Source organism: Rhinopithecus roxellana, chromosome 20 (genome assembly GCF_007565055.1).
Source record: "Rhinopithecus roxellana isolate Shanxi Qingling chromosome 20, ASM756505v1, whole genome shotgun sequence".
Classification (NCBI taxonomy): Eukaryota; Metazoa; Chordata; class Mammalia; order Primates; family Cercopithecidae; genus Rhinopithecus; species Rhinopithecus roxellana.
The window spans coordinates 30,035,274-30,048,821 of NC_044568.1; the positions used below are offsets into that span (position 1 = coordinate 30,035,274).

Consider the following 13,548-nt stretch of genomic DNA (forward strand, 5'->3'; position numbering starts at 1 on the left):
GGCTCCATGGAGTGTGCAGCCCTGGCCACACTTCCCCTGCTGCAGCTGGTGTCCCTGCAGTGGCTGCTCTAGTCAGGTTGCCGCCGCTATTATAAGCAGATGTTTCCATGTTTATATTTCTAGTCTTGACCTTTCTCTTAAGTTCTAGTTCCCACATTTTAAACTGTTTTCTGGACATTTTCTCTTGGCTATTTCCAAAGTTAATAGATCTAAAACTCAATCCTCATCATCAACCCCACCTCCATCCCAAACAGGTTCTTATTCTTTAATCCTCATTCAATGGGTCACTCTAGCTCAGAACCTCAGAATCATCTTTGATGCCTCTCTTTTACGTAACCTCCATATGCAATTAGTCACCAGAATCCTGTGAATCCTTCCTTTGCACAGTATCTTGAATGTTGTTTTCTTTGCATTTCCACAGCAATGTTCAGGATTTAAAAGTAGCAACAACAGTGAACACTTTACATAACTATACTCCACATGCCAGGAACTGTTTCAGTGCTTTATCAAACTATTATCCCATTTTACAGGTTTAAAACTGAGGCAATTTAGTTTAAGGAAGTTTATCCAAGAAACTTTAAGCAATTTAAACTTAAACAGAAAGTTTAAGCAATTTATCCAAGGACACAGACCTAGTGGAGCTAGAATTCAGACTCAGGCAGTCTGACTGCAGATTCTGTGTTCATAATCACTCACTTATCCTGCCTTTCAAAGAGCAGAAAGAAGACAGACTTTAGATTCAAAGATCTACATACAAGTTCTATCTTGTCACTTTCTCTAGCAATGATCCTCTCATCTGATGAGTGCCTTAGATTACTGTGGACAAAATTGACCCGATCTCCATCCTTAAATCTACTAACTCCCAAAGCATTTCTTATCTCTATAAGGCCCCATATTATGAGCTCATTTGCTCTGGCCAAAAAAATGTGTAAGTCATCCTAAATTCCTTTTTCCTTCAAACCCCATAACCAATAACAGCAAAAAAACCAAAACAAAACAACGACCAAAACTGAGAACACTTATTGAGAATCAGGTGGCTATATTAAATTATATACTCTTAAACACCCCTATTAAGTAGGTTACTATAATTATTCTCATCTACTGATGAGAAAACTGAGGCAAAGAGTGGTTAAAAAACTTATCCAACATGATAAGCTAATACATACAGCTATTAAGTGGCAACATGGAGATTCAAACATGCGCAATCCAATCTACTTCTTATCCATTATAGTATACTGTCTACCTCTGTGACGTGCTGCTAATTCACCAAGTCGTCACATTGGCTCTACCTCCAAAATATGTCTCAAACATACCACTTCTCTCCTTCTCCACTGCTAATACCACCCTACTTAAAGTAACCATGATCTTTTGCTTGGTCAACTAACTGGTCTACTTACCTCAGTCTTAAACCCCATCCCACCCATTCACAGCAGTCCATCCTGAAAACAGTAATTAAAAAGTGTAAATCAGATCATCTCACTACTACTACACCCCACTCACACATGCATATGAACACTCTGCCTAAAACTCTCCAGTAACTTCCTGTAGAATGAGAACAAAACTGCTTATCAGGCCCAAGAGGCCCTCCATGATCTAGCTCTGGCATGCTTGCCTCTTCTTTCTTATTTGCTCTTCTCTTCTTCACCATGTTTTAGCCACCCTGGGTCCTCTCTGTCCCTTGAACATGCTAACTATGTTCCCATCAAGTGCACTGGTTACAGCTGTCTGGTATGTTTTCTCCTCCAGGTTGCAGAACGAATGCTCTCTGGACATACAGGTCTCAACCATCATCCCTGCCACACAGGGCTCCTCTCTCCACCATGGCCAAAGTTGTTCTCCTCAGGCATCTCCAACCCCAGTCTACCACTTTACCTTATTTTGTCTGCCTCATAGTACCTGTCCGATACAGAAATTATATCATTTATTGTTATTCATTCCCTTCAGAAAGTAACTCCCTGAGAGCAGGGAACTTGATCTAGCTGGTCTACTGCCACCTCCCCACGCATGGAACATAATAGTCATCCTTACTATTTGATGAATGACTGCCAGGGCAAGTTTCTCAATTCTTTGCTTATCTGTAAAATGGGAAAAATATTTACAGTCCCTACCACAAAAGAAGAGGATCAAACAAAAGAGGGCAAGTAAAATATTTGCAAACTTTGATCTGTTGCACAATGATACTTATACTATTATTTGCTGTGTGACTCACTATGTCACTTAACATCAATAAGCCTCAGTTTCCTCATCTATAAATTGGGAATAATAAAAATATCTATTTCCTAGGTTTATGAGAATAATACATAATATATAAGCATTTAACACTGGCATAAAGTAAGTGTCCAAAAAACATTAGCCATCTATCAATGCCAGTAACACAATCACAATCCTGGGTCACTGCAATAGGCTTCCTCAGCTTTCTGCTCCACACCTGCCTTTGCCCGTTGTCTGCACTTTATGGTCAGGTTCATTTTCTTGTATCAATGATTTGCACAAAGGAGGTGGTCAAAAAATATTTCTTGAATGCATGAAGAAAGGGAAGAGAGAAGAGTTAGTAAACAGATATAGCAATATTTAGGATATTACCACTCTACCCCAAAACTAATGTTTCCCAAATAAAGCCCAAACTTCTCGAGGACTTTTACAACTCAGGGATGACCTACTGTTTCCTGTTGGTCTCCCATCTGTTTTAGAGCACTCCATCAAAAAACAGTTCACTCATGTCCATCTCACGTTTCTGTCCACTGTCCCTTTACATTTGGACTGCTCTCTCCGTTCTTTTATCTATCCAGATCCTGACTCACTCTTTTAACCTAGTCTCCTCCCAAACTCCCCCAAACATCAGGGTATCCAAATATCTTTTGTCCCTACTAGAAATAGCTGGCACTGCCTGTATGAGACACTTGGCACGAGTCTTGGACCACCTCATGCCATGCCTTTGAAAGCGTTATTTAGCTTTTAGAATGTGTATGAGTGGTCTGTGAAACTACAGGGGCCCCTCATGCTTACTTTTCTCACTTAGGATGTAGGCAATACCTCGTACTAAAAGAAAAGCAATTGTTATTCATTTGATGGTCTGGAGGAAGAACTTTTTTTTTTTAGTATTGCTGGTTACATTCATTAGCAATACACAAATATTTCCTTGAGAATACCCAACAAATGCTTGCAAATGTAAACAAGGATATTTTTAACAAAAGAAAATAATCAGTAAAATGTACACATTTATATACACTATAAGAGTGTACACGTCAGAGTAACGGTATGACTGAGGACAAAAACCCTGTAGTGAGACACATTCTCATTCAAAATTTTCATTTCTATAAAGTCATATTGTGTTTTTCTAACATTTTTTCATTGTAATAAAACCCCCACATAACCTAAATTTAACGTCTTAATCATTTCTAAGTGTAGAGTGGAAAAGGAACTTTTACAGTATAACCTCTCTATAAGCTGGGCACTAACTATATTAATATTGCAACTCATCATGCTCAAAATTTAAAACTACAGTAATTAAGACACTGCAAGTCTACCTGTCTAGATTCTAGTTTTAAAATTACTCAAATCAGGTCAAAGTAGTAAAGCTAGGAGATCTGCAGCAGGAGGCTATAAATAAAACACTGTAATCTAACTTTCAAAGGGCACACAGAGAAAACTTAATGTGAATGTGCCCTAATAGTGTTCCTTTTCCTTGTTCTTTTTTTCTAATTTAATTTTTTCAATAGATAATTCATTCATAAGGTTCAAAAATTTAACAATTATGAAAAAGTTTTCAGTGACATGTCATTCCCATCTGGGGCCTTCATCCCCACAGTTTCCCTCCATCTAACAACCAGTCACTGCTATGATTATTTATGTCTTGCTCTACAGTTTCCTCATGCCTACAACAGCAAATGCAAATACATATTCTTATTTTCTTACATTTCTACACAAAAGTTACTCTCAGCACCTTTTTCTAGTTAATAATTATATATCATGGAACTCTTTTCATATATTCACACATAGAACACATTCTCATTGTCACTCTGCTTGGTATTCCATTTTGTAGATGTACCATATGTATTAATGTCATCTTTACACCATTTTAATCAATTAAGGCTAGTCAACCTTTTACACTAAAATCTCTGGAAATGGTTATGGTTATATAGTGGCACCATTAAATATCAAGTTTTAATTTTGCTTATGAGAGTAGAATAAGCACTCAAACTAAATCATTCAGAGGCATTGCTACCACTGGATTATGTGGGTAACTAGATGACTGTTATAAGAAAAAATCAGTAGGTTTGGGTTTGGGGAGGGGGCAGTGAGAAGTGTCTGAGTCTTTTCTAGGAGGGTGACACAGAAAGAAGCACAGATGTCCATTTACAACATGTGGAAATACATGACAGCTTGTAGATAAGAGTTATCTCATGGGATTGCTGGGTCAAATGGTATTTCTGGTTCTAGATCCTTGAGGAATTGCCACACTGTCTTCCACGATGGTTGAACTAATTGTGGCATTGTTCACAATAGCAAAGACTTGGAACCAACCCAAATGCCCATCAATGATGGACCAGATAAAGAAAATGTGGCACATATACACCATGGAATACTATGCAGCCATAAAAAAGGATGAGTTCATGTCCCTTGCAGGGACATGGATGAAGCTGGAAACCATCATTCTCAGCAAACTAACAGAAGAACAGAAAACCAAACTGCATGTTTTCGTTCATAAGTGGGAGTTGAACAATGAGAACAAATGGACACAGGGAAGGGAACATCACACACTGGGGCCTGTCGGGGGGTGGGAGGCTAGGGGAGGGATAGCACTGGGAGAAATACCTAATGTAGACAATGGGTTGATGGGTGCAGCAAACCACCATGGCACATGTATACCAATGTAACAAACCTGCACATTCTGCACATGTATCCCAGAACTTAAAGTACAATTAAAAAAAAAGAATTATCTCATTATGTTCTTGGTTACAGTTGTTTTGTAGTCTGGTTTGGAATGTTAAGGAATTAATACATCTTGACAGCTTGCTATGTGCCACATGTTACTCAAGAGCTTTGTTGTGTATTCTCACAAGAACTCCCATTGTAAAGATGAGGAAACTGAGGTGGAGAGCAGTTAAATAATTTGTCAAAGGTCACACATCTAGTCAGTGATAGAGTTTAACCTGACCACACGTATGTCCAGGTCTGAAGTCAATATGGCACATGTCACAGTATGTATTTCACAGATTATGTGCTGCTTGCTGTAGTAGGCAGAGATCTCTAGAGAAACAGGAGAGAGAGGAAGGAAGAAGAAAGAGATTTGTCATATGGATTGGCTCACACAATTACGAAGGCAGGCAAGTCTCAGGATATACAGGTGAGCTGGCAATCTGGAGACCCAGGAGAGTTGATGGTTTAGTTCCAGTCTGAGTCTGAAGGCCTAAACCCAGGAAGGCAGACAGTGTCATTCCAGTCTGAAGACTGGCAGGCTCAGATCCAGGAATAGCTGATGTTTCAGTTCAACTCCAAAGACAGGAAAAAAGCCCATGTCCCAGCCTGAAGGCCATCTCACAGGCAGAATCCTCCTTTTCCTCAGTGGAGGGTCAGCCTTGTTCCTTTCAGACTTTTAGCTGATTGGATGAGGCCCATTCCCATTAAGGAGGGAAATAAGCTTTACTCAGTATACTGATTTAAATGTTAATTTCATCTAGAAACACTATCACAGAAACACTCGGAATAGTGTTTGACCAAATAGCTGGGCAGCCTGTGGTCCAGACAAGTTGATGCATAAATTAACAATAACATGGGTGCAGGAACATGTTACATTCATGGGAAGCAGAGTCTGCAAAATTCCACCAACAGTCTCTTCTTCAGCCACCTGAGATTAGATTTTAAGAAAACTCAATTCCAAGCATTGTTTACAAAACACCTATTTTCTTATTTATTTATTTATTTTTTTGGCGACAGTTTCCCCTCTGTCACCCAGGCTGGAGTGCAGTAGCGAAATCTCAGCTCACTGCAACCTCTGCCTCCCAGATTCAAACGATTCTCATGCCTCAGCCTCCTGAGTAGCTGGGATTACAGGCACGTGCCACCATGCCTGGCTAATTTTTGTATTTTTAGTAGAGACAAGGTTTTACCATGTTGGTCAGGCAGGTCTTGAACTCCTGACCTCAGGTGACCTGCCCAACTCAGCCTCCCAAAGTGCTGCGATTACAGGCCTTATCTGCTTTTTGATAGAATATAGTTCTTTAGTTCTTGACAAGCAAATATAAAAATGACTGCCTTTTCTATTAAATCATATAGCATGTAAAGTTCATAATTCTTATTTTTGCAATTGTATTGAGCCCTGGTCTAAGTAGTTTTATTTTTAATATGCCCTATATTGCATAAAATAATCTACTGTGTCTGGTTTACATAGGTCTTTTATTGAAAGAAAGGCAAGGGAGGAGGGAGAGAAGGAAAGAAAAAGGAGCCAACAAATAAATGGGTCCTCCAAGGCTGGTCTTGCCTCAAGGGCAGTGTATTTGAAACATTCTATGCCTCTGCTTTGGGGCCTTACAGAACACTCATTTATGCTCATTAGACTTCATCAGTAGGTCCTGCCAACATCCAGCATTTTTTCATTACACTCATTTTTCAGCAAAACCTCATTAGCTGAAGATATCAGGCAGATGCTTTATACATCTCAATTCCAACTGGAAACACTGCACCCCCAGTATTTTTCCCATAGGAGCCAAGTAACAGGCTACAGCAGTTTGAGCACAGCCATGTCCTGACTGAGACACACTGGCATCTTGTTCTGACATTTCCAATCAAGCCAAAGCAGCAACATGTGAAAATTAATAGGAAAGCAGAGGAAAGTTAAGTAGAAATATCAGAGGAATAACAACATCAAGCATGGTTAAAAAGCTAAACTTGACTCAAGAGTCAACTTGGCCTGGGAGAAAATGGTCCTTTAGGCCCTGTGTATTTATATATTGGATTAGTGATTACATAAGCTTTCTATTTAAGAGGAAAACAAATGAATTTTTAAAAGTATTCCCAGATCTCAAACACACAGTTTCAAACACCAAAATGAATAAATCAGGCAATGTTTTTTGACAGCAGTTCTTTCAATGACTGTGATTATAGTGGAAGAGAATACCGAACACTTTGTCACAACGAATTGATTTGTAAAACTGTTTTCACACCTTTCTAAGTACTTGCTGTAACTGGTCTTTCTATATTTTTATCTTAAGGAAATGACAGTGCTAACAGTCTTGCTTACTGCCTAGAAACGATGCCAAAATGGCCACATAAACCCAGGTGGAGAAACTCTGACCTATGGTGTTCTCATAGCTTTAATCATGACATAGGGGAAGAAAAAATGATGAGAACCTCATAGAAACACAACAGGAAAGATCAACAGCAGGAAAGATGAGTAAGATGAGGGTGGAACAGAGCAGGAAGAGGCAGAAAGGGAAGAATAGATTCCAAGAATCTAGTCATTTAACTCTCAGGTTTTTTGGCCATTTAGAAACACCTCAGGTGGTAGGTTATAAGCAAAGAAAGGTCCCTAGTTGTAAACCATAAGAAACCAGGTTTTAGAATCATGGGGGAAAAAGAAGCAAGTCCAGTAAACCAATGTGTTTTTAACTTTTCTCCTTTGGGTGCTTGTACCAATGGGATCTGTTCCCTGGGATTTGAGTTGAAAATGTCAGAGATGGGAGGGGGGGCATTTCTATCAATTGGCTGTAGGAGGGGTCTATGAGAGAGACTAGTGGCAGGACTCCATTTCAGCCAGAGCAGCACAACTATTTTATATGCTGAAAATCTACTTAAGATTTTGTCTGAAAATGGGCTTTCCTTGATAAAATCAGTAATCCACTTGATGGATGAGAAGACTGAGGCCCACAGAGGGGAAATAGCCCAGGTCCTTTTGCAAGTAAGTGGCAGACCCAGAAGCAGAATCTGTTTCTGGACTGACTTGGTCTAGAGTTCTCTTCGCTAAGTCAGGCTGCTGCATCTTACCGGTTGTACCATAAACTTTTCAATTCACTAGAGAATTGCCAAGTGCACCATTCCACTTAGGAGAGGAAATGAACACAAAGGCCATATGAGAAGTTACTACAGTGTGAAAGCCACCTAAGAAGAGAAGCCCTGGAGGGGAAGGGCACGAAAACCTGCTCTACTTTCCTTTTGGCACTTGACGATCATCTGAATGACAAAAAGACCTGGCTGGAAAGACAATGCAAGGGCCAACTTGAGGCAAGATTTATCATCACTGGATCAAACCCAACAACTACAGAGGCATCCAACAGGCTCTAGAATCCACCGAGCCTTTAGCATCGCAGAGCCATCTTCACTGAGTTGAGGCCAAACTGTTTCTAGTGAGAATTCACACAGGGGACCCAACTGCAGAGGAGATACTCTACCATCACTCTTTGCAAGTAAACATAAAGGTTTTCTATATCAATGAGATAATCCAAAACTATAATTTGTACACTAGAAAGGTTTCTGCTAGCGAGAAACCTTTGAGAGTTTGCTAATTTTTTCATGCATCCAGACTTAGTAAGCACTAAGATGGCAGAAAGATGAATGAAACATTTTCTCTATTCTTTATGAACTCACCATGTAAGACAGAAGACAACTACATATGGAGTTCAATAGGATATTAAATACGATGCTCTTAATGGGCACTTTGAGGGCAAGAGAGGGAGCATCCAACTTAGCCTCAGGGAATTGACAAGGACTTTATAGAAAAGGTATCTGAGCTGTTCTGGCAGATAAAAACTTGCCATTAATGAATTGATTCAGTTAATAGTTATCGTTTACTATGTGTCATTAAGACAATAAAATCCTTTAATTAAACTTACATTTCAGTGAGAGAGATGATTAAATTTATATAAATAAACATAATAAAAGCAAAGGGTAATATATTAGAGTGACTGAAGACAGAGGCTACTTTAGATTGATGGTCAGAAAATAACTCTCTTAGAGGGTGTCATTAAATCTGAGACTTAGAGACAAAAAGGAGTGTGCTAAGGTCTGGTAACAGGCACTTCGGGCAGAAGCAAAAGTGTGCAAAGGCCCTGAGAAGGAGAGAGCCTGAAGTGCTGGAGAAACTGAGAGGAGACCAGTGTGTCTGGAGCATAACAGGCAAGCAAAAGAGTGACAAGAGATAAGGGTGGAGACAGCTAAGGCCCCACAGGGCCCTACAGGCAACAAGGCATTTGGCTTTCATCTAAGTGGAATGAAAATCTATTAAAAGGGTTTCAAACAAGGAAAAGACTCAATATAATCTACATGTCTACAACAATAGTAATAAACACATATATGGTACTTATATGGGCCAGGCCCTGCCTAAGCACTTTACATACATATTAACTCACATGACGGTGGCTCTCTTGCTGCCATATAGAGATGACTTACACGGGGCAGAGTAGACATATGGAGATTAGTTGGAGCCTGCAGTTGAGAGATGATGGTGACCTGGACTATAGTGAAGTGAAGAGGTGGGAAGAGGGAGCTAGGGAAAACATTTGGGGACTATTTAGAAAACAGAATTCTGACAGGACTGGATTCAGAAGAGAAGAGGTGAGGCAGGCAGAGAGGAATCAAAGATTACTTCTATGCTTTTACAGTGTTTAAAGGAGGAAGGAGTGTTCAATTGTGCTGAATGTCTTTGAAGTCAAATAGACTGGCATCTGAAAAGAGATCACTGGAGTTATCAATTAGGAGGAGATTAACAACCTGTTGCATGTGGTTTTTGTAGAGTGGCAGTGTAAGAAGCCAGACTGTGTATTACAAGAAGTGACTGAGAATTGAGGACATGAAGATGGTGCAAGCATTTTTCTAAGCTGCCTGAAAGGGAAGGAAAGAAGGGAAGTAAAACAGGCCCTTGAGAGAGGTGAATAGCTGTGGAGCACTTAAATACAGTCAGGGAAAGAAGTAAGTAGAGAAAAAGGTACAAAATATAGAGGAAAGAATGAATATCAGTTGGAACAACTGAAGGTAGAGGGAAAAAAGCTGGGTGAGTTAATGCCTGGGGATGGAGGTTTTTCTTAGTCTTCTGGGATTCAGAGGAAGAGATCCAATTGTAATTAGAGGCAATGATCTTAGCATGTATTAGAATCCGTTAGCCTAATTTTAATTTTATTTTTATAAACCTGAGAAATTAAAGCTCCATCTCCCACTTTGCACAATTTTGACAAGGAAGGGCTCATGTTCTGCTCCATAGGGTTATTCATTCTTTGTTGCCATATTAAATTCATATTCTTGGGCTGAATTTATAGTTTCTTCTGATTAATGATATGATTAGGAGCCATAATCAGTGTCCAGATACCTGACCATGTTACAGTGTCCCTCTCAATTCATCTTCATAAATCAGTTGGTTCTACAAACCACAGGCTCCCATACAAGATGTTTTCAAATAAGGTTGGGGAAACAATAAAGATGCTCACAGAAATAAATGAGGAGAACATTAAAATATAAATATTTGCTCAAAACTCATGAAGATTCATAAACTTTATGAAAATTATTCATGAAAATATATAAAAATTATATGAATTATATGAATATGTAGCCTTCATTGAGCTTCTGAAAATCATTTTCAAAAGGCAGGTTTCTTAGGCATTATATTCTGATATTTCTAATACAACACCATTCTTAAGAAGTATAGGATACAATAGAATAATGTAATCTGAGAAGAGGAAATAAGTAATTAAGCTGTGTCTATAACAAATCAAAACTGTCAGGCTGGGCGCAGTGGCTCATGCCTGTAATCCCAGTACTTTGGGAGGCCGAGGTAGGTGGATCACTTGAGATCAAAAGTTCAAGGCCTGCCTGGCCAATATGGTGAAACTTCGTCTCTACTAAAAATACAAAAAAAAAAAAAATCAGCCAGGAGTGGTGGTGGGTGCCTGTAATCCCAGCTACTCAGGAAGCCGAGGCAGGAGAATCTCATGAACCCAGGAGGCAGAGGCTCCAGTGATCCAAGATTGCTCCATTGCACTCCAGCCTGGGCAATAAGAGCAAGACTCCATCTCAAGAAAAACAAAACAAAACAAAACAAAACAAAATCAAAACTGTCAATATATGGAGCTAATTTTTTAATGGAACCAAATAAAAAAAAAAACCCAAAAAACAAAAAACCAAGTTCAAAAGCCATTAAAACAATGGCTTCTGTCTATACAGTGGTAGTCTTAATCAGAGATACACAAAGGGATAAAAGAAATCTAACAGGTTAAATACTAAACATTTAATTTCTAAGTTGAATACAGTCTAAAAAATATATCCAAAACACTGAAAATATAATGTTTTCCTCCAGACTTTTTAGGATTTTTTCTCATCTCTTTAATGAGAAAGAAATATTACTTATATAATAAATTATTGAAATAAAGAACAGCAATATTATTTATTTAGCTTGCATAATGTGTCAGACATTTGGTTAAGAGGTTTACAGATACTATCATTTCATCATAAACACAACCCTGATTTAGGGATCATTATTCCCATTTAAAATATGACAAAAGAGGGGCTTAGAAAGATTAATTCAATTGTCCAAGGTCACAGAGTTAATAAGTGGAAGAGGCAGGTTTTATTGCTAGGCCTATATGAGATGCAAAGCCACTATACTATATTACTTCCTTAAAAACAAAAATTTATTACATATATATGCAGTGTTCTTTGATCTTTAAGAAAGTAATTCATGTAAAACTCTATGCATCTGTATTTTTAGAGGAGAAAGCATGAAACTCCCTCTTTCTCATTAATTTGAAAAATGAGAGACCAAGTGTACTATATGTTTTTAGCTGAGATCTATATAAATATGTACACGATTTAGCAAACAAGTACTGACTTTCATCCGCAATTTGGAAACTTGCAGTACAGAAAATAAGCTTTTATGACTAAAAAGCATTCCTTTCATACTGGTCTTTTCTCCAAAGACTGTCAAAGTAGATCAATCCATTTTAATTGGCATATTAAATGGGCTAGTCTACTTCGCAGAGTCAAAGCTTGGGTGTCACTGAATATGAAACTGAATTCTCTCAAGGGTGTGTCAATACACATGATCTGCTCTATCATGATAATTCTGCCATTAATGTAAAATACTGCCTCAAGTAGCTGACTAAAAATACTTGTATTTTATTCACCTGCATGATGACAAAAATACATGGAACTCTCCAAGGACCTCATGAGAGAAAAATCATTCCTCAAGAAAGTAGGGGCTCCCAAAGCCCAATCCTCTGGCTTAGAAGGGGGCAACTTGTCAGGATATAGATTATTAAATATGGTGGAGCTAGAAGGCATTAATCGATAAGTTTTCTTCAAAGATCACTAGACCTTCAAAAACTGCGAATGTATTCAAAACAGGAAAAAAGTGAAGTAGGTAAATTTCAGGTTAAATTCATAAATTTATTCATATTTATGAAAAACTGAGATTTCTTTCTTCAGAGAAAAATGTCAGAAATACAGATTCATTAAAACAATACTAGATCACAATAATCCTTGTACGTCTTTATTCTGGACCATAAATCTTGCTTTCTCACTTCTATTTTTCCTTCTTTTACATTTTAGCTATGAGTATAAGAAGTTTCCATCCTGTAGATGAAATATTTTATTATATATCATGCCTATTATTGAAGCTTTTAATTTTAATAGGTTAAGTGTGTTAATTAGAATTATGTTATTAAATATGTTTAAGCTCATTTTTTTGACTTCCAATTCAAGTTTTCTCAGTTCTGGATTTTTTTTTTTATCAAGGCATTGAATTTTAATTGGCTCAGGTATTAATACCAATTGATAAGAAACTCTTCACTACCCTTCAAGACGGCAGACAGAATTACCTGAGGAGAAACTCTGTGTGGCTGTGGCATATTCAGGCTAGGCTCTCTCAGAAGCATCTTTGATGCCTTGACTATTTTATTCTGTTTCATTATGATAATCGTAAGAACTTCTATTCAGTACTCAAATTCACTCCCATGCTTGTAGATAAATTTGGGTTTTGGGACCCACATAAACACTTTATTTCTTTGCCAAGCTAGTGAAGTTGTTGTTGTTATCTTTTAATCTTTTAAGTAGAAATTATGTCTCAAATTGGTTAAACTATTTGAGAACATTAGAATAAACTAAGCCAAATAAAACAGAGCCACATGTAAAATTTCCTTAACCACCTTAAATTTCCTGAAATCTTTTTAAAGACTAATAAATCTTTAAAAACTGAATAGATTTGAAACAAAACTTTAAAAAAGGAAATAGCTACAAGTCCATATTGTAGGAGTGCTATATAATGTATCTACTAAATTAGGAGGGGCTTATAACCTTTCTTGGATTGCAGTAAACTCAACTTCCTGAGCAGATGGTCTTCCACTATATAACTGCTCTTTAACTCCTTACAGTCTGGCTTCTGGGCACACTACTCCACTAAAGTCACTCAAAGGTTACCAATAACCTAGATTATGGAAGCCAGCAACAGAAGCGCTAGAAGGCGATTTACGAATTAAACCCAGCCAAATAATTTTACAGATTAGAGAACTACACTCCAGAGATGCTAGGAGTCCTTCCCCAGATTATACTGCGGGTGAATCACACAAG

General features: G+C 38.1%; 1 protein-coding gene across 5 annotated transcripts in view; it reads right to left on the reverse strand.

Moving 5' to 3' along the window:
- Positions 1–13,548, reverse strand: part of PHKB (phosphorylase kinase regulatory subunit beta) — a 255,797-nt gene that overhangs the window by 65,276 nt on the left and 176,973 nt on the right. The window lies entirely within an intron of this gene.